The 27,396-nt window shown below is 45.7% G+C and overlaps 1 protein-coding gene across 2 annotated transcripts in view; it reads left to right on the top strand.

Moving 5' to 3' along the window:
• LOC118401550 (prolyl 3-hydroxylase 2) overlaps positions 1 to 27,396 on the top strand; it is a 106,676-nt gene that overhangs the window by 28,221 nt on the left and 51,059 nt on the right. The window contains exon 1 of one of the 2 annotated variants that reach the window (XM_035799159.2): positions 15,930 to 16,020. The exons of the other annotated variant lie outside the window; for it this stretch is intronic. The gene's annotated coding sequence lies outside the window, so the exon portion shown is untranslated. Of the gene's footprint in view, positions 1 to 15,929; positions 16,021 to 27,396 lie in introns of those variants that run through there. 2 annotated transcript variants of the gene reach the window in all.

Genomic DNA, 27,396 nt, shown 5'->3' with positions numbered 1-27,396 from the left:
ACAGTGAATGTTCCTGAATGGGCGAGTTAAAGTTTTGACTTCAATCTGCTTGATAAGCGATGGCAAGAAAATAGTTGTCTAGCAATGATCAACAACCAATTTGACAGATTTTGAAGATGTATTTTTATTTTTATAATGGGCTAATATTGTACAATCCAGGTGTGCAAAGATCTTAGACTTATCTAGTAATACTCACAGCTGTAATTGCTGCCAAAGGTGATTCTAAATAAATTTGCACAATTTTCTAAAAACATGTTTTCACTTAGTCAATATGGGTGGGGTATTGTGTGTGTGTGTGTACAAAAATCAAATTATTTTGAATTCAGGCTGTAACACAACAAAATGTGGAATAATCAAGGGGTATGAATACATTCTTAAGGCACTGTAATTAAGACCGTGTCGTGGATGAGTTATACCAATTGATAAAGTATAGGCTTGAGGTCTGCAGTCATGGATCATGGGATTGTATTTATGGCCAGCTTTAAAGAACATGTGTTTTGGGGATTCTTGTGAAGAGAGTGGAATTCCCCTATTTAACCCTGTTGAACCTGTCCTGTCACACACTCCCAGCTTCTTACATTACCAATTATCACAAAAGCATAAGAAGTTAACTTTTTTTGGTCCATCAGCCACGGTGGCAGGTAGATTTAAAAAAAATCTCCCTGCTGATGATTTTTTTACCTACCCAAATATTTTTCTGTCGTAATTACACCAACAACAAACATGTTTTGGGATGAGCATGCTTTCTGTTTTTCTAAAACAATACATGTATTACTAGTAAGAATGAATGGGGTATATTGTTTAATTTGCATGTTAAAATAAATAATTTAGTACAATAATAAAAACAGGTAAGCAGTTCTAAAAGTGAACATCAAGAATTAACCTAGTGCCTTCCCAGCCACAAGGCTGAGTGATACGGCTTATTTATTATTAGAGTTAAGGGCTCTAGTGCCTTCCCAGCCACAAGGCTGAGTGATACGGCTTATTTATTATTAGAGTTCAAATCAAATCAAATTTATTTATATAGCCCTTCGTACATCAGCTGATATCTCAAAGTGCTGTACAGAAACCCAGCCTAAAACCCCAAACAGCAAACAATGCAGGTGTAAAAGCACGGTGGCTAGGAAAAACTCCCTAGAAAGGCCAAAACCTAGGAAGAAACCTAGAGAGGAACCGGGCTATGTGGGGTGGCCAGTCCTCTTCTGGCTGTGCCGGGTAGAGATTATAACAGAACATGACCAAGATGTTCAAATGTTCATAAATGACCAGCATGGTCGAATAATAATAAGGCAGAACAGTTTAAACTGGAGCAGCAGCACAGTCAGGTGGACTGGGGACAGCAAGGAGCCATCATGTCAGGTAGTCCTGGGACACGGTCCTAGGGCTCAGGTCCTCCGAGAGAGAGAAAGAAAGAGAGAATTAGAGAGAGCATATGTGGGGTGGCCAGTCCTCTTCTGGCTGTGCCGGGTGGAGATTATAACAGAACGTGGCCAAGATGTTCAAATGTTCATAAATGACCAGCATGGTTGAATAATAGTAAGGCAGAACAGTTGAAACTGGAGCAGCAGCATGGCCAGGTGGACTGGGGACAGCAAGGAGTCATCATGTCAGGTAGTCCTGGGACATGGTCCTAGGGCCCAGGCCAGTTGAAACTGGAGCAGCAGCATGGCCAGGTGGACTGGGGACAGCAAGGAGTCATCATGTCAGGTAGTCCTGGGGCATGGTCCTAGGGCTCAGGTCCTCCGAGAGAGAGAAAGAAAGAGAGGAGAGAATTAGAGAACGCACACTTAGATTCACACAGGACACCGAATAGGACAGGAGAAGTACTCCAGATAAAACAAACTGACCCTAGCCCCCCGACACAAACTACTGCAGCATAAATACTGGAGGCTGAGACAGGAGGGGTCAGGAGACACTGTGGCCCCATCCGAGGACACCCCCGGACAGGGCCAAACAGGAAGGATATAACCCCACCCACTTTGCCAAAGCACAGCCCCCACACCACTAGAGGGATATCTTCAACCACCAACTTACCATCCTGAGACAAGGCCGAGTATAGCCCACAAAGATCTCCGCCACGGTACAACCCAAGGGGGTGCCAACCCAGACAGGCCGACCACAACAGTGGATCAACCCACCCAGGTGACGCACCCCCCCAGGGACGGCACGAGAGAGCCCCAGCAAGCCAGTGACTCAGCCCCAGTAACAGGGTTAGAGGCAGAGAATCCCAGTGGAAAGAGGGGAACCGGCCAGGCAGAGACAGCAAGGGCGGTTCGTTGCTCCAGAGCCTTTCCGTTCACCTTCCCACTCCTGGGCCAGACTACACTCAATCATATGACCCACTGAAGAGATGAGTCTTCAGTAAAGACTTAAAGGTTGAGACCGAGTTTGCGTCTCTGACATGGGTAGGCAGACCGTTCCATAAAAATGGAGCTCTATAGGAGAAAGCCCTGCCTCCAGCTGTTTGCTTAGAAATTCTAGGGACAATTAGGAGGCCTGCGTCTTGTGACCGTAGCGTACGTGTAGGTATGTACGGCAGGACCAAATCAGAGAGGTAGGTAGGAGCAAGCCCATGTAATGCTTTGTAGGTTAGCAGTAAAACCTTGAAATCAGCCCTTGCTTTGACAGGAAGCCAGTGTAGAGGCTAGCACTGGAGTAATATGATCAAATTTTTTGGTTCTAGTCAGGATTCTAGCAGCCGTATTTAGCACTAACTGAAGTTTATTTAGTGCTTTATCCGGGTAGCCGGAAAATAGAGCATTGCAGTAGTCTAACCTAGAAGTGACAAAAGCATGGATTAATTTTTCTGCATCATTTTTGGACAGAAAGTTTCTGATTTTTGCAATGTTACGTAGATGGAAAAAAGCTGTCCTCGAAATGGTCTTGATATGTTCTTCAAAAGAGAGATCAGGGTCCAGAGTAACGCCGAGGTCCTTCACAGTTTTATTTGAGACGACTGTACAACCATTAAGATTAATTGTCAGATTCAACAGAAGATCTCTTTGTTTCTTGGGACCTAGAACAAGCATCTCTGTTTTGTCCGAGTTTAATAGTAGAAAGTTTGCAGCCATCCACTTCCTTATGTCTGAAACACATGCTTCTAGCGAGGGCAATTTTGGGGCTTCACCATGTTTCATTGAAATGTACAGCTGTGTGTCATCCGCATAGCAGTGAAAGTTTACATTATGTTTTCGAATAACATCCCCAAGAGGTAAAATATATAGTGAAAACAATAGTGGTCCTAAAACAGAACCTTGAGGAACACTGAAATTTACAGTTGATTTGTCAGAGGGCAAACCATTCACAGAGACAAACTGATATCTTTCCGACAGATAAGACCTAAACCAGGCCAGAACATGTCCGTGTAGACCAATTTGGGTTTCCAATCTCTCCAAAAGAATGTGGTGATCGATGGTATCAAAAGCAGCACTAAGGTCTAGGAGCACGAGGACAGATGCAGAGCCTCGGTCCGATGCCATTAAAATGTCATTTACCACCTTCACAAGTGCCGTCTCAGTGCTATGATGGGGTCTAAAACCAGACTGAAGCATTTCGTATACATTGTTTGTCTTCAGGAAGGCAGTGAGTTGCTGCGCAACAGCCTTCTCTAAAATCTTTGAGAGGAATGGAAGATTCGATATAGGCCGATAAGTTTTTTATATTTTCTGGGTCAAGGTTTGGCTTTTTCAAGAGAGGCTTTATTACTGCCACTTTTAGTGAGTTTGGTACACATCCAGTGGATAGAGAGCCGTTTATTATGTTCAACATAGGAGGGCCAAGCACAGGAAGCAGCTCTTTCAGTAGTTTAGTTGGAATAGGGTCCAGTATACAGCTTGAAGGTTTAGAGGCCATGATTATTTTCATCATTGTGTCAAGAGATATAGTACTAAAACACTTGAGCGTCTCTCTTGATCCTAGGTCCTGGCAGAGTTGTGCAGACTCAGGACAACTGAGGTTTGGAGGAATACGCAGGTTTAAAGAGGAGTCCGTAATTTGCTTTCTAATAATCATAATCTTTTCCTCAAAGAAGTTCATGAATTTATTACTGCTAAAGTGAAAGTCATCCTCTCTTGGGGAATGCTGCTTTTTAGTTAGCTTTGCCACAGTATCAAAAGGAATTTCGGATTGTTCTTATTTTCCTCAATTAAGTTAGAAAAATAGGACGATCGAGCAGCAGTAAGGGCTCTTCGGTACTGCACGGTACCGTCCTTCCAAGCTAGTCGGAAGACTTCCAGTTTGGTGTGGCGCCATTTCCGTTCCAATTTTCTGGAAGCTTGCTTCAGAGCTCGGGTATTTTCTGTGTACCAGGGAGCTAGTTTCTTATGAGAAATTTTTTTAGTTTTTAGGGGTGCAACTGCATCTAGGGTATTGCGCAAGGTTAAATTGAGATCCTCAGTTAGGTGGTTAATGGATTTTTGTCCTCTGGCGTCCTTGGGTAGGCAGAGGGAGTCTGGAAGGGCATCAAGGAATCTTTGTGTTGTCTGTGAATTTATAGCACAACTTTTGATGTTCCTTGGTTGGGGTCTGAGCAGATTATTTGTTGCAATTGCAAACGTAATAAAATGGTGGTCCGATAGTCCAGGATTATGAGGAAAAACATTAAGATCCACAACATTTATTCCATGGGACAAAACTAGGTCCAGCGTATGACTGTGACAGTGAGTGGGTCCAGAGACATGTTGGACAAAACCCACTGAGTCGATGATGGCTCCAAAAGCCTTTTGGAGTGGGTCTGTGGACTTTTCCATGTGAATATTAAAGTCACCAAAGATTAGAATATTATCTGCAATGACTACAAGGTCTGATAGGAATTCAGGGAACTCAGTGAGAAACGCTGTATATGGCCCAGGAGGCCTGTAAACAGTAGCAATAAAAAGTGATTGAGTAGGCTGCATAGATTTCATGACTAGAAGCTCAAAAGACGAAAACGTCGTCATTTTTTTTTTTTTTTTGTAAATTGAAATTTGCTATCGTAAATGTTAGCAACACCTCCGCCTTTGCGGGATGCACGGGGATATGGTCACTAGTGTAGCCAGGAGGTGAGGCCTCATTTAACACAGTAAATTCATCAGGCTTAAGCCATGTTTCAGTCAGGCCAATCACATCAAGATTATGATCAGTGATTAGTTCATTGACTATAATTGCCTTTGAAGTAAGGGATCTAACATTAAGTAGCCCTATTTTGAGATGTGAGGTATCATGATCTCTTTCAGTAATGACAGGAATGGAGGTGGTCTTTATCCTAGTGAGATTGCGAAGGCGCACACCGCCATGTTTAGTTTTGCCCAACCTAGGTCGAGGCACAGACACGGTCTCAATGGTGATAGCTGAGCTGACTATGCTAGTGGCAGACTCCACTATGCTGGCAGGCTGGCTAATAGCCTGCTGCCTGGCCTGCACCCTATTTCATTGTGGAGCTAGAGGAGTTAGAGCCCTGTCTATGTTGGCAGATAAGATGAGAGCACCCCTCCAGCTAGGATGGAGTCCGTCACTCCTCAGCAGGTCAGGCTTGGTCCTGTTTGTGGGTGAGTCCCAGAAAGAGGGCCAATTATCTACAAATTCTATCTTTTGGGAGGGGCAGAAAACAGTTTTCAACCAGCGATTGAGTTGTGAGACTGCTGTAGAGCTCATCACTCCCCCTAACTGGGAGGGGGCCAGAGACAATTACTCGATGCCGACACATCTTTCTAGCTGATATGCACGCAGAAGCTATGTTACGCTTGGTGATCTCTGACTGTTTCATCCTAACATCGTTGGTGCCGACGTGGATAACAATATCTCTATACTCTCTACACTCGCCAGTTTTAGCTTTAGCCAGCACCATCTTCAGATTAGCCTTAACGTCGGTAGCCCTGCCCCCTGGTAAACAGTGTATGATCGCTGGATGATTCGCTTTAAGTCTAATACTGCGGGCAATGGAGTCGCCAATGACTAGAGTTTTCAATTTGTCAGAGCTAATGGTGGGAAGCTTCGGCGTCTCAGACCCCGTAACGGGAGGAGTAGAGACCAGAGAAGACTCGGCCTCTGACACCGACCCGCTGCTTAATGGGGAAAACCGGTTGAAAGTTTCTGTCGGCTGATTGAGCGACACCGGTTGAGCGTTCCTACAGCATTTCCTTCCAGAAACCGTGAGAAAGTTGTCCGGCTGCGGGGACTGTGCCAGGGGATTTATACTACTATCTGTACTTACTGGTGGCACAGACGCTGTTTCATCTTTTCCTACACTGAAATTACCCTTGCCTAACGATTGCGTCTGAAGCTGGGCTTGCAGTACAGCTATCCTCGCCGTAAGGCGAGCACAGCGGCTGCAATTAGAAGGCATCATGTTAATGTTACTACTTAGCTTCGGCTGTTGGAGGTCCTGACGAATCGTGTCCAGATAAAGCGTCCGGAGTGAAAAAGTTGAGGAAAAAATAAATAAATATATGAACGGTAATTAAAAAGTGAAACCCGTAAAGTTGTCAGGTAGCAAAATAGGTTGGCAACAAAACGCACAGCAATTCGAAAACAAGCCTGCAAGTTTTGACCGGAAATGACGTAACTCTTTGAGTTAGTTCCTATTGCAACTCAGACAAATGACTGAATGGAGTTCAGGGCTCTAGTGCCTTCCCAGCCACAAGGCTGAGTGATACGGCGTATTTATTATTAGAGTTCAGGGCTCTAGTGCCTTCCCAGCCACAAGGCTGAGTGATACGGCTTATTTATTATTAGAGTTCAGGGCTCTAGTGCCTTCCCAGCCACAAGGCTGAGTGATACGGCTTATTTATTATTAGAGTTCAGGGCTCTAGTGCCTTCCCAGCCACAAGGCTGAGTGATACGGCTTATTTATTATTAGAGTTCAGGGCTCTAGTGCCTTCCCAGCCACAAGGCTGAGTGATACGGCTTATTTATTATTAGAGTTCAGGGCTCTAGTGCCTTCCCAGCCACAAGGCTGAGTGATACGGCTTATTTATTATTAGAGTTCAGGGCTCTAGTGCCTTCCCAGCCACAAGGCTGAGTGATACGGCTTATTTATTATTAGAGTTCAGGGCTCTAGTGCCTTCCCAGCCACAAGGCTGAGTGATACGGCTTATTTATTATTAGAGTTCAGGGCTCTACGCTGACATATTTTACGGGTACATGATGTGCTCGTAAGTAGAAATGTAGAAGCACACACAATAATCTAGAATAACAATTATAGTTTGATAAGAAATTACTAAATGTTTTCAGGAGTGATCAATGCTCATTCAAGCACAATCATTAGGTGAGACAAACATTTTTACCTGCCCCTCTAAGGAATGGGCCATTACCATGGTAACTTGGGCACTCGCTTGTCTGTGATGAAAAACTGACTGAGATGTTTTCCTAGCAGCAGACAGTTGCAGCAAACTCAAACTAACATTGAAAAACAACCTAGCGTGTGAACAAAATGATATAACTGTCCAGGAAACAAAGTCATTCTTTAGTAGCCTTTCTGGTCAATTCGACTAACTTCTACATGTGGCCTTTGGATAAAAAAAATAACTGTTCCCAAATGCTCCGTGTGACCACCCACCAATGTGGCTGGTGAAATAGACATTCTTAACCCTTTCTTACAATGACAAAATCTACCCGCATTTGTCAGATGGCGGCTGTTCATTTCCAACCCTGTTGAAGACAGGCCAGGAAACGTTATTCTCGAGAAGTAGATCAGCATATCATCCATACACATGTAAGCACACACACAACACAAACACATGCACAGACACATGCACAGACACATGCACAGACACATGCACAGACACAACACACACACAACACACACACAACACACACAGGGACAGTGAGCGAGTGAATGTGAAAGGGATATGTAATGTTGCCAACATGGCTGGGTGTCGGTGCTACAGAGCAGTACCCCTGAGGGAAGTAGCGAGTCACTGAGAATATGGACAAAAAGAGCTGGCTGTGAGGCTCCTAACACTGCCATACCGCCTGGTTCACTTCTACTGAAGAGTTATAGCTGCTGTCTTACACACACACACACACACACACACACACACACACACACACACACACACACACACACACACTGTGTCCTGCTGGTGCTATTGTTGTGTGTAGGACACAGTGTTTTATGGGTAGAATGATTTACTGTACATTCTATCAGGATTAAAGGGGAAGTTCGCCCAGATTACAAAATTACATATTGGTTTTCTTACCCTGTAAGCAGTCTTTGGACAAGATATGACCGCAATAATAATAATAATAATAATATATGCCATTTAGCAGACGCTTTTATCCAAAGCGACTTACAGTCATGTGTGCATACATTCTACGTATGGGTGAAATCCATGCTTTCAATTAGTTTCACAGGCACTATTTCCAAATGTTAACATTTTAGGATTTGTGGCCGATATTAGCATTTTCCACACATGTTCAAATCATCTAAAAGGGTATTTTTGTCATACCTTGTCCATAGACTGCTTACAGGAACCCAATGTGTCATTTTGTAATTTGGGTGAACTCTCCCTTTAACACATTTATCTCCTTTGTTCTCATTGTGTGCATCCCAAATGGCACCCTATTCCCTATATAGTGAACTACTTTTGACCAGGGTGACATTTAGGACTCCGCCATTATGTAACCAAAGACAGTGTTCAAACGTGTCTTTGTGGTGGAGTTTAGGTTGGCAGTTGCCTCCCTTTCCTCACTACTTTATATAGGGCCCTATCAAACCTGTGTTGCGGAGAATGCAGACGGAAATCACGGAATCTTGACATTATAACAGAATTCAACCATATTAAAACTTTATAGTAAATTAACTAAATGTATTGAATTTATTAGAACATGCATTAATTTGACCAAGTTTATCATAAGACATGAACAAAATCCATCTGATTATTCTTTTCCAGTAACTTTTGTAAAACAGGCACGCACCACACATTCACACTGTTATGTCTACTCTTTGTTTAGCCATTAGCGATGATGCTAATGATAACCGATTTCTGGTAGATGGAAAGGCTTTCCCAAAAATCTTAAACAGAGAACTGTATTTAGGAAAAAACTAAATGGAATCGGGTCAAAAATGTCATGGATTTTATAGGGTCCTATTTATACAACCAGTGCCAGTTTGTTAAGCCAATGTCAGCTTTTTAACAATACACTTTGTTTAAACTCCTGTGATTTATGTGTGTGTTTTTCATTGTGTGCAGCATATGTTTATGCGTGTTGCTTAATAGAGTTTAATGTTGCACTGTATTTATTCCTGGTATGACAGGATTTATGAGACATCCCAAATGACACCCTATTCTCTACATAGTGTACTACTTTTATGGGCACTGGTCAAAAGTAGTGTACTACATAGGGAATAGGGTGTCATTTGAGATGCATACTTTGTACAATAGGGGTTCTCTGAGGACTGGACATGAGTTCTGGGTCAGACTAGAGAGGATTCTTTTTAAGGACACAACCTCATAAACCTTCCCAGCACTGTCCCGTTTAGCTTTGAGGAGAGGACAGCCAAGGGGCTCGGACCATGACGGACTTCTTCCGTTTCACTGATCTTTGTAAAGAGTCATGAAGAGAAGCAGCAAGTACGTTAACGCTTAAAGGGACAGTTCACTCAAAAACCATCTCTCTGTATTTTGGTCCACTGTTAATACTATACCAACAAAATGGTGTATATCAACAGTCAAATTTTCAAGATTTCAGTCCAGAGCAACAAAAAAAACTGTGGGGATGATGATGCATTTTGCATCATGATGATTTAGTGGTCGCTATACTGTGAGAACCCCGAAGTTTAACTCTCTAATAGAGTTTGACCGATTAATCGGAATGGCAGATTTAATTTGGGCCGATTTCAAGCTTTCATAACAGTTGGTATTTTGGGGTGCCAATTTTATTTTTAATATTTTTTTTGCAAGTTCAAACCCCCGAGCTGACAAGGTACAAATCTGTCGTTCTGCCCCTGAACAGGCAGTTATCCCACTTCCTAGGCCGTCATTGAAAATAAGAACTACTAGATATTATCTAGCGTATCCTGCGTTGCATATAATCTGACTGAGCATACAAGTATCTAAATATCTGACTGAGCGGTGGTAGGCAGAAGCAGGCGCGTAAACATTCATTCAAACAGCAATTTCGTGCGTTGTGCCAGCAGCTCTTCGTTATGCGTCAAGCAGTGTGCTGTTTATGACTTCAAGCCTATCAACTCCCAAGATGAGGCTGGTGTAACCGAAGTGAAATGGCTAGCTAGTTAGCGTGCGCTAATAGCGTTTCAAACGTCACTCGCTCTGAGCCTTCTAGTAGTTGTTCCCCTTGCTCTGCATGGGTAACGCTGCTTCGATGGTGGCTGTTGTCGTTGTGTTGCTGGTTCGAGCCCAGGGAGTAGCGAGGAGAGGGACAGAAGCTATACTGTTACACTGGCAATACAAAAGTGCCTATAAGAACATCCAATAGTCAAAGGTGAATGAAATACAAATGGTATAGAGGGAAATAGTCCTATAATTCCTATAACTACAACCTAAAACTTCTTACCTGGGAATATTGAAGGCTCATGTTAAAAGGAACCACCAGCTTTCATATGTTCTCATGTTCTGAGCAAATAACTGAAACGTTAGCTTTCTTACATAGCATATATTGCACTTTTACTTTCTTCTCCAACACTTTGTTTTTGCATTATTTAAACCAAATGGAACATGTTTCATTATTTACTTGAGGCTAAATTGATTTTATTGATTTATTATATTAAGTTACAATGTGTTCATTCAGTATTGTTGTAATTTGTCATTATTACAAATGTTTAAAAATTCAATCGTCCAAATAATCGGTATCGGCTTTTTTTTTGGTCCTCCAATAATCGGTATTGGCTTTTTTTTGGGGGGTCCTCCAATAATCGGCATCGGCTTTTTTTTGGTCCTCCAATAATCGGTATTGGCTTTTTTTTGGGCCTCCAATAATCGGTATTGGCTTTTTTTTGGGTCCTCCAATAATCGGTATTGGCTTTTTTTGGTCCTCCAATAATCGGTATCAGCGTTGAAAAATCATAATCGGTCGACCTCTACTGTCTAACCCATATTGGATGCATTTTATGTTTTGATAAACTGTGCTCTGCTCTGCCTCCCCCAGAGCTTTCAGAAAACAAACTTCATCCCTGTGTCTTGTTGGCTAAGCCTCCCAAAGTTATTTGACCGGAGGAGTAAAACCCTCCTCGGCTGTTGTCCAGGTTAAATGGATTACTGTCCTTATAGTGGCCTCCCAGACTGCTCTTCTGTTTCCTGTTGCCTCCGCTTTGCTGTTATGTTGTCCTCCATGGGGAAACTCCTATGAGAGAGAGGGAGGGCGATGGAGAGAGAGAGAGGGAGAGGAGGGGTAAAGAGAGTCTGAGGGGGGCGAGTGAGACCGAGAGAGGAAGACATGTTCCTGAGCCAGGTCTGGTTCTATGTTCCATTGTGAGCCAGGTCTGGTTCTATGTTCCATTGTGAGCCAGGTCTGGTTCTATGTTCCATTGTGAGCCAGGTCTGGTTCTATGTTCCATTGTGAGCCAGGTCTGGTTCTATGTTCCATTGTGAGCCAGGTCTGGTTCTATGTTCCATTGTGAGCCAGGTCTGGTTCTATGTTCCATTGTGAGCCAGGTCTGGTTCTATGTTCCATTGTGAGCCAGGTCTGGTTCTATGTTCCATTGTGAGCCAGGTCTGGTTCTATGTTCCATTGTGAGCCAGGTCTGGTTCTATGTTCCATTGTGAGCCAGGTCTGGTTCTATGTTCCATTGTGAGCCAGGTCTGGTTCTATGTTCCATTGTGAGCCAGGTCTGGTTCTATGTTCCATTGTGAGCCAGGTCTGGTTCTATGTTCCATTGTGAGCCAGGTCTGGTTCTATGTTCCATTGTGAGCCAGGTCTGGTTCTATGTTCCATTGTGAGCCAGGTCTGGTTCTATGTTCCATTGTGAGCCAGGTCTGGTTCTATGTTCGGTTGTGAGCCAGGTCTGGTTCTATGTTCGGTTGTGAGCCAGGTCTGGTTCTATGTTCGGTTGTGAGCCAGGTCTGGTTCTATGTTCGGTTGTGAGCCAGGTCTGGTTCTATGTTCGGTTGTGAGCCAGGTCTGGTTCTATGTTCCATTGTGAGCCAGGTCTGGTTCTATGTTCCATTGTGAGCCAGGTCTGGTTCTATGTTCCATTGTGAGCCAGGTCTGGTTCTATGTTCCATTATGAGCCAGGTCTGGTTCTATGTTCCATTATGAGAATCCAGTAGAGTCGGCAGCCAAGAGAGCTGCATGCCAGGCAACTGTCAGAACTAAGGCTCAGTCTCCACTCCTTTCCAAAAATCCCAACTCTTTAGCCCCACACACAGACACTCACACAGACACTCACACCACCCTGCCACACTGATCTGCCAGCCTGCCTGGTTACTTTGTTAAATGACCCCACGCTGTGCTGCGAGACAATGGTCTTATCAGAACCTCTGGTGAATGGACTCTGCATATGAGCCCCCCCACCCACACACACACACACACACTCTGTCCCTCCCTCTTAAAGGAGTCTAGCAGTTATCTCATCTCTGTTATTGTCTCACTCAGAGCGGTTAGCCCTGGCTAACTGATTACATGGAGATAGACATTTACATTACATTTAAGTCATTTAGCAGACGCTCTTATCCAGAGCGACTTACAAATTGGTGCATTCGCCTTATGACATCCAGTGGAACAGCCACTTTACAATAGTGCATCTAAATCTTTTAAGGGGGGGGGGTGAGAAGGGTTACTTTATCCTATCCTAGGTATTCCTTAAAGAGGTGGGGTTTCAGGTGTCTCCGGAAGGTGGTGATTGACTCCGCTGTCCTGGCGTCGTGAGGGAGTTTGTTCCACCATTGGGGGGCCAGAGCAGCGAACAGTTTTGACTGGGCTGAGCGGGAACTGTACTTCCTCAGTGGTAGGGAGGCGAGCAGGCCAGAGGTGGATGAACGCAGTGCCCTTGTTTAGGTGTAGGGCCTGATCAGAGCCTGGAGGTACTGAGGTGCCGTTCCCCTCACAGCTCCGTAGGCAAGCACCATGGTCTTGTAGCGGATGCGAGCTTCAACTGGAAGCCAGTGGAGAGAGCGGAGGAACGGGGTGACGTGGGAGAACTTGGGAAGGTTGAACACCAGACGGGCTGCGGCGTTCTGGATGAGTTGTAGGGGTTTAATGGCACAGGCAGGAGCCCAGCCAACAGCGAGTTGCAGTAATCCAGACGGGAGATGACAAGTGCCTGGATTAGGACCTGCGCCACTTCCTGTGTGAGGCAGGGTCGTACTCTGCGGATGTTGTAGAGCATGAACCTACAGGAACGGGCCACCGCCTTGATGTTAGTTGAGAACGACAGGGTGTTGTCCAGGATCACGCCAAGGTTCTTAGCGCTCTGGGAGGAGGACACAATGGAGTTGTCAACCGTGATGGCGAGATCATGGAACGGGCAGTCCTTCCCCGGGAGGAAGAGCAGCTCCGTCTTGCCGAGGTTCAGCTTGAGGTGGTGATCCGTCATCCACACTGATATGTCTGCCAGACATGCAGAGATGCGATTCGCCACCTGGTCATCAGAAGGGGGAAAGGAGAAGATTAATTGTCTGTCGTCTGCATAGCAATAGCTATGCTATATGCATAGCAATAGCAAGCTAATCGGAAGTTCGCTAGCTGATGACATTGAATTCACTTAACTAAACTGTGCGTGAAGTTAGCTAGCTTGCAACCCAGTTGAGTTAGCCTTGAAATGCAACATTCAATATGGCAGCTCTTTCACAAACCTGACATTTTTAAAGAGATGGTGTACAATTTTCAATGTAATGCATCTCAATAGGAAAATTGTGCTTTTACACAATGTAGAAATCTATTCCACAAATAACTTTGTAATTTCAATGACAGTAGGGCACAACTATTTGTAGGTCTCTCTGGAGATGTTTGATCGGGTTCAAGTCCGGATTCTGGCTGGGCCATTCAAGGACATTCAGACACTTGTCCCGAAGCCACTCCTGAGTTGTCTTGGCTGTGTGCTTAGGGTTGTTGTCCTGTTGGAAGGTGAACCTTCACCCCAGTCTGAGATCCTGAGTGCTTTGGAGCAGGTTTTCATCAAGCATCTCTGTACTTTGTTCCATTCATCTTTGCCTCGATCCTGACCCGTCCCTGCCACTGAAAACATCCCCACAGCATGATGCTGCCACCACCATGATTCACCATAGGGATGGTGCCAGGTTTCCTACACACGTGACGCTTGGCATTCCACCCAAAGAGTTCTTGGTTCTCATGGTCTGAGAGTCTTTAGGTGCCTTTTTATTGAGGAGTGTCTTCCGTCTGGACACTCTACCATAAAGGCCTGATTGGTGGAGTGCTGCAGTGATGGAGAACCTTCCAGAAGGACAACCATCTCCACAGAGAACGGATACTATATACTTGTTGTTGGGGTGGGATTGGTGTGGGTTGTGTCTAACTCCTTGATATACATTAAAATTGCCAATTTGGGTGCAATCAGTATCTGAGATCAAATTATATTTCAACAAAATAATGTTGCAGGAATGTTCATCTTATCAGTTTCTAACGACAATGAGATGGTAGATGTCAAAATCCTCTTTCCTGTGCTTTTTGATTTTGAGATTTGGAATAGGAGCTGTGCCTGTGGGAGACTTCTCAGAATGTTCCTCTTTTTAAGGTAATGGCTGTGACTTGTGAGACTCAATATTGTGCTGTTTTTAAAAGTTTGTTTGAGGATGTTGATACACAGCAGTCCAGAGCGAAGATTAACATTATTTTGTGACATGTCAATGGTAATATCCTTAAGTGCAGAGCCACTTACAGCTAAAGGTTAGGGAGCTAGTAGAAAGGTTACGGAACATGTAAATGATGTATGTTTTGCATATTGTGACTGGTGGTCTTGAAGATCCGCTCTCCATTTTAAAATGATTTGGACAGCAGGTGGAAAACCATGTGAATGATCCATTAATTTGTGCTTTAAATTCATCTAGGATTCCCAAAGTGTCCATGTGTTTCCTTTAAGTAGAGCTTTTCAAATGGAGATGCCTGATACTGCAGTCTGTGTACCGCCTTCCTTTTAAGAACCTCTCATAACGACATGAGCAGATTGATTTCAACATGGAAAAATACATTTTATATTTCTCTGGGGAGGAGGCTGTGCCGGATACAGTGAATGCTGGGTGGCTGGATGAATGTTGGCATTGTCTGGGCACACACATACCATAGCCTCCCTTGTGCGTGAACAAAGTGCTGGCCTGCTTTTGATTTAACACTCTAACACTGCAGAGAATGACCCCTGACCTGTCTCAGAGGGGTCTGTCCATAAATGTTTCTGTGAAATGTGACATATTTCATGAATGTCATCCTCAGGTGGGAACCCCCCTTCAGAGTGATTCTGTGGGAGATAATTACACTTTAGAAGTTGTGCAATCTCATGTTATCTCCTCATTGGCGTTGGCCAGTTGTATGGGACCAAGAAGACATTTTGGTGATGAGGGTAGACACATGCTGGCCATTGGGGGGGGGGGAGGCTGCTGCCACAGCTTTGGCCTGCTGAGGAATGCCATATAGTGGCTGAAAGCATAGCTATGTATAGTCCACACACACACACAGGCTTACCCACAGACACACAAAATTTGATTTGATTTAACCCTACGGACTGACAGGGACAAAACACGTCTATTGGCTACATTTTCTGGCGCTAATATCTAATTGGAAATCTTTTCAGTTTTCCACCAGAAAGGCCTCCTTTTGGCCGGTGGAAATCATAGATATTTGAAATTGTGTGCAAGAGTGGTTTAAAATAACACAGCCAGGCCTGTTTTTAGAAGCTCCTGGGACAAAGGATTGAATGTTACTGTACACGGGGAGGGAAGGAGGGAGTGAACGTGAGAAGTTTAAAGCCCTGATTTCCACCCTGTCTGAAAGTCACACACTCACACCTTCTGTTTTCAGGATGCCACACAAAGCAGACCTTGTGAGTCAGCACAGTTCAAGAACAGGGGCCAGACTGCGGGGAGTGGGTGATGGTTGACTGAGGATACAGTAGCCAGTGTTGCTTCAGAATAGGTGAGGAGAAACGGCAAGTCTTTTAATGTGAGTGATTTGACAACAACTCCCATTGGGGTAGAGACATGAGTCCCTCAGGAGTCATAGGAAGTGGTCTGTCCTGTCCAATTACTGATCTCCAGAGAATAGTGATGTTTACCCACAGGACCAGTTTTGGTTACAGAGTACTGCTGTTAGAAACCAGAATAAACATCTACATTTTCCATCTGGCCAAACCCAGATTTCCACCAGGAGACTGGCATCTGAGATGCATCATAATGGGCACGAATTGTGTTTTGTTTGCTAATACGTTCTCTACGGTGGCCCTCTGTTTCCCACTCTGGGTCCTCTCTTTGTTTCCGACCGCAGTGACTGGGCCTCAGTGTTCTCTAATCAAAACCAGCTGGCCCCATCCAGACCACAGCCAGGGCACCTCTACTGTGTAAAGTGGCAAGATTATTACACCACTGTTTTCTTTGCTTTTCAACAAACATATCTGGACAAGGCCTTTAAAGAGGGGAGGGAGGGATAGGGAGGGAGGGATAAAGAGGGAGGGATAAAGAGGGAGGGATAAAGAGGGAGGGATAAAGAGGGAGGGATGAAGCCATATCCTGTCTCTTTAAGAGGTCTTGTCATAGTGAAAGGGTCTGTGATGTCTCCCGTCTCTTCAAGAGGTCTTGTCATAGTGAAAGGGTCTGTGATGTCTCCCGTCTCTTCAAGCGGTCTTGTCTTAGTGAAAGGGGCTTTGTGATGTCTCTTCAAGCGGCCCATCAGGCTTGTAAGGCATTTCTACCTTATTGGATGAACACACGTTGGGCCCTTGGTGGGGTGAGGACAGCCAGAATGGGGCCAGGTGGGGCGAGGACAGACATAATTGGGCCAGGGTGGGGCGAGGGATAGCTAGAATGGGCAAGGGTGGGGCGAGGGACAGCCAGAATGGTGCCAGGTGGGGTGAGGACAGCCAGAATGGGACCAGTGTGCAGAGCTGTCAACAGGAAAGGGGGAGGGAGGGAGGGAAGGAAGAATGGGGTGAGTGTAGGAGGGTTGAAAGCTCACAAGGAAGGCCCGAAAGCACACTTATGACATCACATAAGAATGTTCCCCTTTTCCACGTTTTTCTTAGTTAGACACATTTTCATTGAGATGTGCTTAACGTGTTATATACGCTAACCATGTCTATGTAATGGACACTGCAGCTGGCTGGCTGGCTGGTTTTAGTTGAGAGCTTGTGTGTTAGTGTTTTGTGCTTTAGAGGAGGGAAAACAAGTCCATGTCTTGTTAGTGTAACCGCTCAGCAGAAGTGATCAGAGTCCATGTACAGTAGCCTACTGACGATCTACAGTCCTTGTGTATGTAGCATAAAACGGCTTTAATTAATTAGCTTAACGACTTGAAATGTTTTGAAAGATTTATTTGGAGTGACGTCACAAGAAGCACTCTCTCGCCTGAATTCCACTAACGGGTTCGAATGTAGCCAAACGTAGCTGCTGCTCATGTTGGTATCTGTACTGATGGTGCAAAAGCCATGAGAGGGAGACATAGTAGAGTGGTAACGCGCGTGCAAGCAGTTGCTCCCGACGACACTTGTGTACACTGCAGCATCCACTGAGAGGCTCTTGCTGCCATGGGAATGCCTGACAGCATGAAAGCCTTTTTGGACACTACAGTGAAAATTGTTAACTTTCTTAAAGCAAGGCCCCTAAACTCTCATGTATTTTCTGCACTATGCAATGATATGAGCTGCGGCCATGTAATGCTTTTACAATATACAGAAGTCCACTGGTTATCAAGTGGCAAAGTATTGACAGGTTTTTATTAAATTGAGAGACAAGCTTAAAGTTTTCTTTACTAACCATAATTTTCACTTGTCTGACCGCTTGCATGATGACAAGTTTCTCACACGTCTGGCCTATCTGGGTGATGTTTTTCCTCGGCTGAATGATCTGAATCTAGGATTACAGGGATTCTCCGCAACTATATTCAATGTGCGGGACAAAATTGAGGCTATGATTAAAAAGTTGGAGCTCTTCTCTGTCTGCATTAACAAAGACAACACACAGGTCTTTCCATCCTTGTATGATTTTTTTTTGTGTGCAAATGAACTCAAGCTTACAGACAATGTCAAATGTAATATAGCGACGCACCTGAGTGAGATGGGTGCGCAGTTACACAGGTACTTTCCTGAAATGGATGACACAAACAACTGGATTTGTTATCCCTTTCATACTCTGCCTCCAGTCCACTTAACAATATCTGAACAAGAGAGCCTCATCGAAATTGCAACAAGCGGTTCTGTGAAAATCTGCTTTAATCAGAAGTCACTGCCAGATTTCTGGATTGGGCTGCGCTCAGAGTATCCTGCCTTGGTAAATCACGCTGTTAAGACACTGATGCCCTTTAAAACCACGTACCTATGTGAGAGTGGATTCTCTGCCCTCACTAGCATAAACTAAATACAGGCACAGACTGTGTGTGGAAAATACAACCTAACATTGCAGAGTTATGTGCATCCTTTCAAGCACACCCTTCTCATTAACCTGTGGTGAGGTATTCACAATTTCCGATGAACAAATAAAGTGTTATATGTAAGATGGTTAAATAAATCATCAATTATAAAATTATTGATTATTATTATTTGTGCCCTGATCCTATAAGAGCTCTTTGTCACAACCCGGCTTGTGGGAAGTGACAAACTCACACTCATTCTTATGTTTAATAAATGTATTGTATAGTGTGTGTGTGGCAGGCTTACAATGATGGCAAAAACCAACATTTGAGAGTGCGCTGACCCTGGTGCTAGAGGGGGCACAGCTGACCCTGGTGCTAGAGGGGGCACAGCTGACCCTGGTGCTAGAGGGGGCACAGCTGACCCTGGTGCTAGAGGGGGCACAGCTGACCCTGGTGCTAGAGGGGGCACAGCTGACCCTGGTGCTAGAGGGGGCACAGCTGACCCTGGTGCTAGAGGGGGCACAGCTGACCCTGGTGCTAGAGGGGGCACAGCTGACCCTGGTGCTAGAGGGGGCACAGCTGACCCTGGTGCTAGAGGGGGCACAGCTGACCCTGGTGCTAGAGGGGGCACAGCTGACCCTGGTGCTAGAGGGGGCACAGCTGACCCTGGTGCTAGAGGGGGCACAGCTGACCCTGGTGCTAGAGGGGGCACAGCTGACCCTGGTGCTAGAGGGGGCACAGCTGACCCTGGTGCTAGAGGGTTTACGCAGCTGGAGGGTGAATGTTTGAAAGGGGACGGGACTATAAAACGTTTGGGAACCACTGCTCTAATAGAACAGGTCATTGAACATACACACATTTTCCTATAGTTGGAGTACACAATGCAAAATACTTCTGCCAAAAACACAGCTACTACAGCCAGTAATGGCTGTTTACACAAATTAAATGGTTTGTTTGATGCGCTAGTGAGTGCATTTCCAATTACTGTTCTGGGCAAATAGATTTCCACTCATACTCCCAATTGATTTACAGTACACACTGTTGAATGGGGATGGTAGTTTTCTTGTACTTTTCGCCAGATGCTTTTATTGAGGTGCCAAGCAGTAATGAATTGTGTGGTAGCTTCTGAAAGTACCCGTCTGTTTTCCCAAACTTTCAGGCAGAATCCATATGAGCCAGTATGTTTACAGTGGAAACTAAGAGCACTGTTTGCGATGTATGAATAGGCTGCATCACATTTAATTAAATTCAATTCAAGGGCTTTATTGGCATGGGAAACATGTGTTAACATTGCCAAAGCAAGTGAGGTAGACAACATACAAAGTGAATATATAAGGTGAAAAACAACAAAAATGAACAGTAAACATTACACATACAGAAGTTTCAAAACAGTAAAGACATTACAAATGTCATATATGTATATATATATACACAATGTACAAATAGGGGGTTTATCCCTGTCATTATGTTTGAAGACACATAAGGGTCTGCTTACAGTTTGGGACAAAAACATACAAAGCCAAACTACTACAGCTGCTACTACTACCTACCTTCATTCATAGTAATAATCATTAAATGTGCCATTATCAGTACCGTTCTCTCCAAATGGCTTGATTTGACTTGTCTGTCCTTCACTGTTGAGCCTTTCTTCATGACTGCTATTGTCAGTGAGCAAAACAGATGTCAAGTGCCTTATTGGTATGTTCTGGAATGATCCAGTAGCATTTACAGATCCTTGTGAAGATTAAACAAAGATTAAAACACTCCCAATGTTGTGTCTAAGCAGATACATTTTTTAAACTTGTGTTTAGTCTATACAGACATAACAACTTGGCCTTAACATCTTCCTGATTAGACTGCCATACTGTAGATATTCTGTTGAATGCCTCCCTGTTTGGGTATGCAACCCCAGTCCAAATATGACTCAACCTCATAATTATTGAGTTAGCAACAGTAAACAGTAAAAGGACTGTCTTTAGACCAGTAAATATTATAACACATCATCAAATTAAATGTAGTCTATATTAGTACAATATCTTATATTTTATTGCCAGCATTACATAGTGACTTAAGTGTTGACTGGAATGTACTGTCTGTGGCACAGTTGGTAGAGCATGGCGCTTGTAACGCCAGGGTAGTGGGTTCGATTCCCGGGACCACCCATACGTAGAATGTATGCACACACACTGCTAAATGGCATATACTTATACTACATATACTTATGTGAAGAGCGCTAGATGATGTAAGTAAATGTTGTCTGATGGAATGACGAGTGACAGATTGTACAGCACGGTCTGTGCAGCTCTGTTTCATGTTGAAATATGCTCCATACATCAGACTTCTTCAATATCCACCACCTGGTTTGTGACTTGACTTGAGAAACAATGTCTTCTTTCTAGACTAGGGGTCTCAAACTCATTTTGACCGGGGACCACATTCGGTCTTGCCTTCAGAATTGGCATAAAAATTGTCCTCTATCCATCGATTTTGGAATTTACGATGCTCCCTGATTGTCTAGCTTTCTTTTGGGTGATTATTAGTGAGCTGGACACAGTCAACAAACGAAGAATGTAGGTCCATTATCATTTATACACAATTTCGATTTGGTTTTAGATATTTTAAAGTATATTGAGTTTGTCAACAAAAACACTAAAAATAGCACCCCGTATACCCTGTAATGGTACAGAAATGGTATGACAGTATGAACATGTGGATTTCACCCAACCCGAGTGCTAAACTGGTGGCAGTTGTGAAAAAAGTAAATAGTTGGAAGAGTTGGTTGAATATAATGCCACTGTTAGTTAGATGTTTTTTTTCATTAACCGGGCTATTTTCTCTTGAACAGTATGGAAACTCGTGGACAATATGGACACAGATATATTATACATTCTATTATAAATTACCTAAATTAAAATAGATTGCCATAGATTACCTGTTAATTACCAAAAATTCTAGTAACTTTAATAAACTGCCAGTAGTTTTGCAACCATAGAGATAATGGATATAATATCAACAAAACAAGTTTCCTCTTAGATACCTTCTCTGACAGATGTTTAAATTCTACGCTAGTCAGCAGTGCTAGTCAGCAGTGACCAGTGCTAGTCAGCAGTGACCAGTGCTAGTCAGCAGTGACCAGTGCTGGTCAGCAGTGACCAGTGCTGGTCAGCAGTGACCAGTGCTGGTCAGCAGTGACCAGTGCTGGTCAGCAGTGACCAGTGCTGGTCAGCAGTGACCAGTGCTGGTCAGCAGTGCTGGTCAGCAGTGCTGGTCAGCAGTGCTCAGTGCTGGTCAGCAGTGCTGGTCAGCAGTGCTCAGTGCTGGTCAGCAGTGCTAGTCAGCAGTGCTAGTCAGCAGTGACTAGTGCTAGTCAGCAGTGACTAGTGACCAGTGCTAGTCAGCAGTGCTAGTGACCAGTGCTAGTGACCAGTGCTAGTGACCAGTGCTAGTGACCAGTCAGCAGTGACTAGTCAGCAGTGACTAGTGCTAGTCAGCAGTGACTAGTGACCAGTGCTAGTCAGCAGTGCTAGTGACCAGTGCTAGTCAGCAGTGCTAGTGACCAGTGCTAGTCAGCAGTGCTAGTGACCAGTGCTAGTCAGCAGTGCTAGTGACCAGTGCTAGTGACTAGTCAGCAGTGACTAGTGCTAGTCAGCAGTGGCTAGTCAGCAGTGGCTAGTCAGCAGTGGCTAGTCAGCAGTGGCTAGTCAGCAGTGGCTAGTCAGCAGTGGCTAGTCAGCAGTGACTAGTCAGCAGTGACTAGTCAGCAGTGACTAGTCAGCAGTGACTAGTCAGCAGTGGCTAGTCAGCAGTGACTAGTGACCAGTGCTAGTCAGCAGTGACTAGTGCTAGTCAGCAGTGACTAGTGACCAGTGCTGGTCAGCAGTGCTGGTCAGTCAGCAGTGCTAGTCAGCAGTGCTAGTCAGCAGTGGCTAGTCAGCAGTGACTAGTCAGCAGTGACTAGTCAGCAGTGACTAGTCAGCAGTGACTAGTCAGCAGTGGCTAGTCAGCAGTGACTAGTGACCAGTGCTAGTCAGCAGTGCTAGTGACCAGTGCTCGTCAGCAGTGCTAGTGACCAGTGCTCGTCAGCAGTGCTAGTGACCAGTGCTCGTCAGCAGTGCTCGTCAGCAGTGCTAGTGACCAGTGCTCGTCAGCAGTGCTAGTGACCAGTGCTAGTCAGCAGTGCTAGTCAGCAGTGCTAGTCCCCCCCCCCAAAAGTGCAGACTCCGGCCGCAAAACCTGACTATAGGGGAGGGTCCGGGTGGGCATCTAACCTCTGTGGCGGCTCCGGTGCCAGACGTAGACCCCGCTCCGTTCGAGGATCCGCCCGCTTCGGTGGCGACTCTGGTGCGGGAATCGTCGCCGGAGGCTCCGGGCCATGGATCCTCTCTGGAGGCTCCGAGCCATGGATCCTCTCTGGAGGCTCCGGGCCATGGATCCTCTCTGGAGGCTCCGGGCCATGGATCCTCTCTGGAGGCTCCAGGCCATGGATCCTCTCTGGAGGCTCCGGGCCATGGATCCTCTCTGGAGGCTCCGGGCCATGGATCGTCGCCGGAGGCAGGCTCCGGGCCATGGATCGTCGCCGGAGGCAGGCTCCGGGCCATGGATCGTCGCCGGAGGCAGGCTCCGGGCCATGGATCGTCGCCGGAGGCAGGCTCCGGGCCATGGATCGTCGCCGGAGGCAGGCTCCGGGCCATGGATCGTCGCCGGAGGCAGGCTCCGGGCCATGGATCGTCGCCGGAGGCAGGCTCCGGGCCATGGATCGTCGCCGGAGGCAGGCTCCGGGCCATGGATCGTCGCCGGAGGCAGGCTCCGGGCCATGGATCGTCGCCGGAGGCAGGCTCCAGGCAAACCAACAGCTCTCTCCCATCACTCTCCTCCTCAGTCTCTGACTCACCCCTCAGCTCCGCCGGCAAACCCCGTGTCAGCAGTGCTAGTCAGCAGTGACCAGTGCTAGTCAGCAGTGACCAGTGCTAGTCAGCAGTGACCAGTGCTAGTCAGCAGTGACCAGTGCTAGTCAGCAGTGACCAGCGCTAGTCAGCAGTGACCAGCGCTAGTCAGCAGTGACCAGCGCTAGTCAGCAGTGACCAGCGCTAGTCAGCAGTGACCAGCGCTAGTCAGCAGTGACCAGCGCTAGTCAGCAGTGCTAGTCAGCAGTGCTAGTCAGCAGTGCTAGTCAGCAGTGACCAGTGCTCGTCAGCAGTGCTAGTCAGCAGTGACCAGTGCTCGTCAGCAGTGCTAGTCAGTAGTGCTAGTCAGCAGTGACCAGTGCTAGTCAGCAGTGCTAGTCAGCAGTGACCAGTGCTAGTCAGCAGTGCTAGTCAGCAGTGACCAGTGCTAGTCAGCAGTGCTAGTCAGCAGTGACCAGTGCTAGTCAGCAGTGCTAGTCAGCAGTGACCAGTGCTAGTCAGCAGTGCTAGTCAGCAGTGACCAGTGCTAGTCAGCAGTGCTAGTCAGCAGTGACCAGTGCTAGTCAGCAGTGCTAGTCAGCAGTGACCAGTGGTACTCAGCAGTGCTAGTCAGCAGTGACCAGTGGTACTCAGCAGTGACCAGCGCTAGTCAGCAGGGCTAGTCAGCAGTGACCAGTGCTAGTCAGCAGTGCTAGTCAGCAGTGACCAGTGCTAGTCAGCAGTGCTAGTCAGCAGTGCTAGTCAGCAGTGACCAGTGCTAGTCAGCAGTGCTAGTCAGCAGTGACCAGTGCTAGTCAGCAGTGACCAGTGCTAGTCAGCAGTGCTAGTCAGCAGTGACCAGTGCTAGTCAGCAGTGCTAGTCAGCAGTAACCAGTGGTACTCAGCAGTGACCAGCGCTAGTCAGCAGTGCTAGTCAGCAGTGACCAGTGCTAGTCACCAGTGCTAGTCAGCAGTGACCAGTGCTAGTCAGCAGTGCTAGTCAGCAGTGCTAGTCAGCAGTGCTAGTCAGCAGTGACCAGTGCTAGTCAGCAGTGCTAGTCAGCAGTGACCAGTGCTAGTCAGCAGTGCTACTCTACTATTACCTCAGAAGTCAGAAACCATTGTTGGCAGATGTTGGTGTACTTTAGTTGTCACACAGACATATCTTCTATTGGAATGTGTGTAATGCAAATGACCAGGGCTAAGGAGCTCACTGTACTGTACTTCTCTAATCGGTGAACCTTTTTAGCGAAGGTAAAACTTCTGTCAGTGAAGGATTAGCAGGCTATGCCGGGTGTTTTAGCAGTGAAGAATGTTTATACATGTAATAGCCACTGGCATACATTTGACACCTCAAACGCTACATGCACTCAATGCTATTAGAGTGTAGTTAGGGTGTTGTTGTTCTACAGGTCCCAAGAGAAGGCTCACTCAGTAATAGGCCTGGATGAGGCTAGGGAGTATTGACATCTCTGCTTGTTTCCATTTCTGTGTCCTGACTTCAGATATACTGTAGCGTCCACAGTGTGGTACTGTGGAGTTTTGGCATAATGCCTCTAAATCTACCCACCCCCCACTACAATGGAGCAGGTTTCAACACATTCAAGCTATCTCTGGCATATCTGTGAATTTCACTTTTTCTCAATGCAGTTCATCTCCATGTCAGCTATTTCCATCAAGGTGTGGGTATGTGCGTTGTGTGTTTCCAGAAAGCAGCTTACGTAAAGAGGTTTTTCCTTTGTGTGCAGGCCATTGGCTGCCAGATTTCCCCAGTTCTTCCCAGTTTGTTGGAAGGCAGTAGATGCTGGTTGCCAGGTTGGTGACTGCTACTGACTCTTGATGCCCATGCTTGTCTCCCGATCATTTGAGAGGGAGGGATACAGTACGTGCTTGTCTCCCGATCATTTGAGAGGGAGGGATACAGTATGTGCTTGTCTCACGATCATTTGAGAGGGAGGGATACAGTATGTGCTTGTCTCACGATCATTTGAGAGGGAGGGATACAGTATGTGCTTGTCTCCCGATCATTTGAGAGGGAGGGATACAGTATGTGCTTGTCTCCCGATCATTTGAGAGGGAGGGATACAGTATGTGCTTGTCTCCCGATCATTTGAGAGGGAGGGATACAGTATGTGCTTGTCTCCCGATCATTTGAGAGGGAGGGATACAGTATGTGCTTGTCTCCCGATCATTTGAGAGGGAGGGATACAGTACGTGCTTGCCTCCCGATCATTTGAGAGGGAGGGATACAGTACGTGCTTGCCGTGACAGCGGCCTGGCTACAGCACTATTTACATATTTAAAGTGAGTGGCTCCTAGGGAGAGAGACATGCACATTTGACTTGAGTTTCTCACCTATCCCACATCAAGAGGTTTTTACTCAGAGTGAGTAGCAGGGTTTCTAGAGTACTAGCATCTCTGAACAGAGAGCGGGCTGTGATTTGCAAACCAAGTGCAATGCGAAAATGTCAGCAGTCAGACGTCCATCAGCAGGTGGTCCCTAAAGCCAAACGAACGGCCGATCAACATTCGGTGTGTGTGTGTGGTCCCTAACACAGGTTAGTGTTTAGCTGGGAGGGCAGAGTGAGGGCACTAGTTATTTCCCCCAATACAGGTGCTCCTTTGTACAAGGAGTGCTGGTGGTTAATGGTAGGGTTGTGAGCTTTGAAGTTAAACAGGTGATATACATATTCGTGTGTAGACATTTTTTTTTCTCTTTTGAAATGAAATGAAAAATCGAACATGTTGTTGTGGGGAAAGCCTTCTAAAGAACCGTTGATGACAAGGATTTGGGAGGTCAACTGAAAGCAGTTGATCTATTTTGGAAAACTTGCTACTGGAAGACCGTCTGTATCAGAATGATAGTGATTCTGTGGGAACCGTACATTTTCTCATCCATCCCACTCATCCCAACCTCGCATCCTGGTTAGGGGGTCAAACCTCCCCTATTTACTAATAGTCTGTCACCACGGCAACTCAACACAGCCCCGGAGAAATCCCACCGATGCATGTAAGAGAGATTATGACTGTTGGGAGTCCTGACTAGAAAAAGAGAATATATGGCTGATTCAACTTCACTTTTTGAAACGAGTCTCCTTTCTTGATAATGGAAAGATGTTTGATATACCAGCACTACCTGTGCTACCAAACACCATTTGATACTGTTAGTCTAGCGTGCTGTAATCCATCTTTAAACATTTGATCTGCACTGTCATACTCAGGGGATATTTTGACTCATTTCAGGGGGTTTGATTTATGTGCACATGTTTCTAATGAAATAATCTGAGTGGTTGAATCATGCTTTAATATGTGACAGTTTGATACTCCTGGAAGTCTCCTCCAAGCCCCTCCAGCCTCCCCGATCTTTCCTCTCTCCATAAACCAGCGACCTCACTGGATGTGTGAGGTCAGCACTGTGGAGTTTCGCTGTAAATCTACCATCACTAGAGAATGAGTCACTCAGCACGGCTCCTCCAGTCCTATCTGTTGCCTGTGGGATACCCCTGAGGTCCTCATGTTAGTCTTTCATAGGGAACCTTCACGCTTACTTCATCGTTTTTTCTTTTAATTGCGCCATTTTTTTTAAACATCTGTTTTTCCAAGAGGAAACTACTTCACACAATGTAGATTTAAGCAAATGTTGAGAGAACTTTACTTTTGGCACTTTGACCTTCTCTAAGGGTTTTGATGTTGATATAGAATTGTGAACAGAGATTTGTGATGGTTTGGTGGCTCCCCATGATCAAAGCTGGATGGCAGTCTCCTCCGCTTTCTCTCGCTAGTCTCTCATGTCTTGGGACAATCGGTCTGGCAGTGCTAAGACGCAGCTGTGTTTGTACTGCAGTGGCGTGCTGGACTTTATCCCCATTCCTCCTGCTGACCCTCTCTGGGGGGGTTGGGGGAGAGGAGAGGGGTAGGTGGGGTTAGTCACTCCCCAGGTGGCTGAATCTCCCCCATCTCCTCTCCTGGACGCCACAGCCCTATCATTGGCTCTTACTCTCGGACGCAGAAAACAATGGTGGAATTAGCTGTGATTACCGGAAAATTGGAGAGGTCAGCATTTGGA

The sequence above is a fragment of the Oncorhynchus keta genome, chromosome 22 (assembly GCF_023373465.1).
Source record: "Oncorhynchus keta strain PuntledgeMale-10-30-2019 chromosome 22, Oket_V2, whole genome shotgun sequence".
Lineage (NCBI taxonomy): Eukaryota > Metazoa > Chordata > Actinopteri > Salmoniformes > Salmonidae > Oncorhynchus > Oncorhynchus keta.
The sequence above is the reverse complement of the archived record's forward strand: the minus strand, read 5'-3'. Positions and strand labels throughout refer to the sequence as shown.